Consider the following 6,038-nt stretch of genomic DNA (forward strand, 5'->3'; position numbering starts at 1 on the left):
CTTGGCATAAATTATTGGTCATCTTTGAGAGAGCGAGGCTGGGAAAAGTGCACATATGCCCCGGTCTTGTTTATGCTTTGACCATGTTTCTAAGTTTGAAGGCGCAAAGTATATTCATAGAATCCTTGGCCCTTTTTAAGTCAGAGACTTCTTTGAGAATCTGATGAAATGTTGGACCCTTTCTCCTCAAAACACACATTGGAATACGGTACATCCATAGATTTCCTAAAGATGTGCGGACGCCATCTTGAGAACCTCCATGGATGGCTCCTCATGGTCACCATGCCTACGTTGCAAAGAAGTGCCAATCACACAGAGAACAATTCAAAGACACGGGACCCAGGAACAGATTGGGAACCTCTCTTTAGTCTCAATTTCTGTAATTCACTTTCCCATTAAATTCCTAATGATAAAGTTACAAGTCAGCTGGATCTGCTTCCTCGATTTGAAGACCATTCCACCATATTTGTGGCAGAATTCTATCTCCCTCATCCTATGCTGACTTTTAAAACAAGGCACTTTCCATTATAAGAAAAAGTATTCCAATGACTTCCTTAAATGTGGTAACCCTGGAGTCAATAACTTGTGACAGCCCTGTTCACCTCCATTCTGCTCGGGGTTCAAACCAACTACTGTACCTGCCCCTCAACTCTTAACAGCACAGTGGGTTCTATTTCCTTCCTCTATAATTGTCTCTTTTCAACAGAGGACTAGAGTCAGTTTTTCAGCCATGGTTTGATGACTCTCATTCTACTATCTCATTTAATTAACTTCTGCTGTAGCAGACCTCCTCTCTGAGTGAAATAATTGGATCTTAAGCACCTATTAGCTTTGTACTTTTAACCAGGTCACTGAACCTCTTTGGAATCCAGTTTTTCAATGTGTCAAAAGAGAGGTTTGGACTGTAATCTCTAAGGTGGCTCTAAGTTTAACATTCTATATATTTTTAAATGCATATTTGTGTGTGTGTGTGTGTGTGTGTGTGTGNCTCACTAGTAAGAAAGAGCAGACCAGAGTACGGACACCACCACCATCCACATCTCTGTGAGTGACTATCTGGACAAGATTCCAGATATTATTCTGAAGCGTTATTTAATAAATGTGCGGTTGAATGTCAAATGACGTGTAATCTATAGAATTAAAGTTGTAAAGCTCACCTTTTGCTTTTTTTCCAATGTCATATTATTTTTTAAAATATGAGATGTGAAGTGGTAATATGCCTTAACATTCTCTTCATAATACTAGGCTACTCTCTAGAAAACAGAAAAATAATCTGTTTTTGTTGTTGTTTTTAGCTTCCTTTGTCTGTTTTCTGTACCGTCCCCAGAATAACAGCGGGAAGGTCAGGCGTTGAGAGAGTCAGGCTCTGGCTCGGACAGCCTGAGCTCAAGACTCAGCTCCATCAGTTATGAGCTGCAAGACACAGACCAATGAATTTAACCTTCTCTGCCTCTGTTTTTCCACCTGTAAAACAAAGCTTAAAAATGCTCTCTCCCTCCCAGGGTTGTGGTGAGGACTGACCCGGAGAGTTGAGGTAAAGTGCACCTTGTAAAGGCTCATAAACACCGGCTCTTCTCACTGTTATTATTATTATCCATGGTTCCCTGTACTTTGTAGGTACACGATAAATGTTGTAAATCCATTATATTTGGCGTTCTTCGTATTTATGTATTCGCCTTCTCACCAACTAAGTAGAAGTATGAAAAATGTCATTTCATGCTGTTTAAAATCAAATATACTCTTTCCTGTGAACTGTTGACAGCGTCATGCTAAGCAACCCCCTGGTACTGTTGAAAAGCACAATGTTTAAACGAGGGGGGTAGAAGAAAATTGCCATTTTGGGAAAGGATTCATCTACATGGAAAAACAAAAGCTGTGAGTTTTAAAAAAGAAAGTTGATCTTTTATGGAGAAATGTCCAGGCCACGTATAGCCAGAAAACTTACTTCCTAAATTAGTTTTATAGAATTTTTGCAAAGTGCTAAAGCAATTTAGTGTGAGGATACACTGATTCTAATAAAAATAAATTAATAAATTTAAAATGTTCAGGCACCTATATTCAAAGGGCTGCTAGGCATTTTAATAGAAGATAAGTTAGAACCATTAATCATGGTTTTCACACGCTTTCTCACATTACCCTAGGCAATTGTGGCCAGGCCGAGAAATGGTACTTTGAGCAAGTTGCTGGTACTGGATAAAGTAGTGATTTTATCTTGACTGTCTACACTATATTTTGTCTACACTTTTGCTCTCTTACAAGTAAGTACAAAATTGTACCTGTTGACAACTTAATTTTTTTCATCATTTTGCCCTACCCTTAGGAAAAGGTAATAAAATCAGTGAAATTTGCATTTCTTTTCTATTTGCTTGGCATAAATTATTGGTCATCTTTGAGAGAGCGAGGCTGGGAAAAGTGCACATATGCCCCGGTCTTGTTTATGCTTTGACCATGTTTCTAAGTTTGAAGGCGCAAAGTATATTCATAGAATCCTTGGCCCTTTTTAAGTGAGACTTCTTTGAGAATCTGATGAAATGTTGGACCCTTTCTCCTCAAAACACACATTGGAATACGGTACATCCATAGATTTCCTAAAGATGTGCGGACGCCATCTTGAGAACCTCCATGGATGGCTCCTCATGGTCACCATGCCTACGTTGCAAAGAAGTGCCAATCACACAGAGAACAATTCAAAGACACGGGACCCAGGAACAGATTGGGAACCTCTCTTTAGTCTCAATTTCTGTAATTCACTTTCCCATTAAATTCCTAATGATAAAGTTACAAGTCAGCTGGATCTGCTTCCTCGATTTGAAGACCATTCCACCATATTTGTGGCAGAATTCTATCTCCCTCATCCTACGCTGACTTTTAAAACAAGGCACTTTCCATTATAAGAAAAATTATTCCAATGACTTCCTTAAATGTGGTAACCCTGGAGTCAATAACTTGTGACAGCCCTGTTCACCTCCATTCTGCTCGGGGTTCAAACCAACTACTGTACCTGCCCCTCAACTCTTAACAGCACAGTGGGTTCTATTTCCTTCCTCTATAATTGTCTCTTTTCAACAGAGGACTAGAGTCAGTTTTTCAGCCATGGTTTGATGACTCTCATTCTACTATCTCATTTAATTAACTTCTGCTGTAGCAGACCTCCTCTCTGAGTGAAATAATTGGATCTTAAGCACCTATTAGCTTTGTACTTTTAACCAGGTCACTGAACCTCTTTGGAATCCAGTTTTTCAATGTGTCAAAAGAGAGGTTTGGACTGTAATCTCTAAGGTGGCTCTAAGTTTAACATTCTATATATTTTTAAATGCATATTTGTGTGTGTGTGTGTGTGTGTGTGTGTGGACAATTTTTCTATGTTGTTGATACTCTCTGAAGGAAACCAAAATACTCGAACATAGCTTTTTCTTTTTGGTACATATTAAAACATCAAGAACCTTTTATATTCTTGTCCAAGTAGGTTTGTCACCCTATTAAAGCATCTAAAGGTCACTGGCGAATTATTCACTTGCAATAGCAAGTCTGGAATATCAAACTTTAAAACATTTAAAAAATCTATGCTTTCTTTATATGCGTGAGTTCTAAGCACACAAAAATAAGATGCCGTGAACATCTTATGAACAGTTACGCTGAGATGACATTGAAGAGAGAATCTGTGGTTCTCTAAAGCACTGGATTCACCAGGTGGGGCCACTTACCCATCTACTCCCAGCACCTCACACTTCACATGGCATACAGTAGGCATTCAATCAGTGTTCGCTGAACAAGGAAAGCATCTCATAACTGATATAGGATGGGTGTCAAGTCCAGCAATTATTTCTGGGGGAAAAGAATTAGAAATTGGAGATGGAGTGGGAATCAGGGTGAAAAAACGGAAGAGGCGTGGTGACCAGGACAGGGGACAAGGTCGTCAACCTGGAATTGTTTTTGGTGATCATGAAACTGATAAGGGATATGATGAGACATGGAAGCATTGTGCATTGTTTCCCCACAATATATAATTTTATTTATGGTCAAGTGTATACTGTCTCATAGCATATCCAGTTTCAATTAGTACCCTAAACTGGGTACTGAATGAAACAGTCTTTGGAGGGAATGGAGGCTTGTGTATTTTTTTTTTAATGATTTTTTATTATATTATGTTAGTCACCATACAGTACATCCCTGGCTTCCGATGTAAAGTTTGATGATTCATTAGTTGCAGATAACACCCAGTGCACCATGCAATACGTGCCCTCCTTACTACCCATCACTGGCCTATCCCATTCCCCCACACCCCTCCCCTCTGAAGCCCTCAGTTTGTTTCTCATATTTTTAGACACTCAGAGAACCTCAAGGCTGAGGTGTTATCTGAAGCCACTAAATAAACCCTATGATCTGAGTAAAACTATGATCTTGTATGTCTGTAAGGCCCACCTACTTCAGCATCTTCCTCATTTTCAAATCTCATTTTCTCTGTAAAATTTATCAGTATTAATTTGCATTTGAAGATTTTCAGCAAGCAAATGAAATCTACTTAGTTATAACTACTGAAAGATCCAACTTGAAAATTACAAATAGATGTCCAGAGGTAGATGGTTGCTGGCAGTGACCCAGGTGCTCTGTGATGTCATTAGGTGCTTGGATTTCTTCCCTCCTTCCTCTCTACCGCCCTATGTTTGTTGGATTCTGCCCTCATGGTTGCAAGGTGGTTGCTGTACCTCCAGTCATCACAGCTACACTCAAGGTTGGAAGAAGTGTGTGTGTGGTGGGGGAGAGCAGAAGGACTTGACAATTGCTTCTGTTCCCTTTCATAAACAAATACTAAAATTTTCCTAGAGCACATGTAGACTTTTTTTTTTTTTTTTTAAATATCTCCATGCCTAGCATGGAGCCCAACGTAGGGCTCCAACTCACAATCGCGAGATCAAGAGCTGGATGCTCAACCGACTGAGCCACCCAAGTGCCCCTCAAGTGGACTTTTAAGTATATCTAACTGACCAGATGGTTTTATGAGGCTGTCCTTAGGTGCCAGAGCAGGTGCCAGATGGAACATCTCACCTGGCCCTGAGCATGTTGCTGCTCTGAAACCTGGGTTCAGGTGACAAGGAAGCATCAGAAAATGGAAATGGGTTGAGAAACCAATAATGTTTGCCATGGTCACTGGATAGGAAAAGATGGAAATCAGAAGAATGAAAGCAAAAACAATAAATTTCTCTTTTTTTCGGTGTGAAAGCCAGTCTTAGTTCCTATGATTTGCCTTAAGTAGGTGTTACGGCTTGCTTACCTCAGGAGAACATTTAGTGAATAATGATATAAGTTATATTAATAGCTCAAATAACAACGAGTCCGATGTGTCTTGTGTTGCAATTTTTTTTGCATAAGTGAATTTTAAATTTTACTTCTAACCATTACATGGATTAAAGTCGTCTATAAACTCACTAATGTACACACGGGCAGTGGCGGAGTGAAATTCCTGCTTTTTTGTTAATGAGAGTATTGAGAACATGGCAATATTTTACATGTAGAAGTGTTCAGGGAAAAATAAGAGTTTTTGTCTACTGTGCATAAGTCAAAGAAATGGGGAAGAAAGGCGGTAAGGGAAATAGAAATTACTTAGCGTGTCATGAGGAGGAGATTTAGACCGGCAGTCGGGGAGATTACAACAGGAGAGGAAAGAACAGAAATAAAACAAGAGTGTTGCAGGTCCCTTCATTTTCTGAATTAAACTTTTTCTCATGGAAAACTTGCAGTATATGCAAAAGCAGAGAGAACGCTGCAGAAAACCTATGCCAATCCATCCCGCAGCTTCAAGAATTACCAACACGTGGTCAGTTTTGTTTCACTTACGTGCAACCCCCATGCCTTGCATTATTTTGAATCATACCCCAGACATCATCGTACCATCTCATGAATAAGTATCTAAGCAGTGGATAGAACAGAGTTCAAATTCTAGCTCTGGTCCCAGCGGCTGTGGGGTCTTGGACAAGTTCATTCGTCCACTCGATATGTGTTTATGAAGTCTCATCTGTGAACCCAGAAGCAAACAAATA

This window comes from Ailuropoda melanoleuca, chromosome 5 (assembly GCF_002007445.2).
Source record: "Ailuropoda melanoleuca isolate Jingjing chromosome 5, ASM200744v2, whole genome shotgun sequence".
Lineage (NCBI taxonomy): Eukaryota > Metazoa > Chordata > Mammalia > Carnivora > Ursidae > Ailuropoda > Ailuropoda melanoleuca.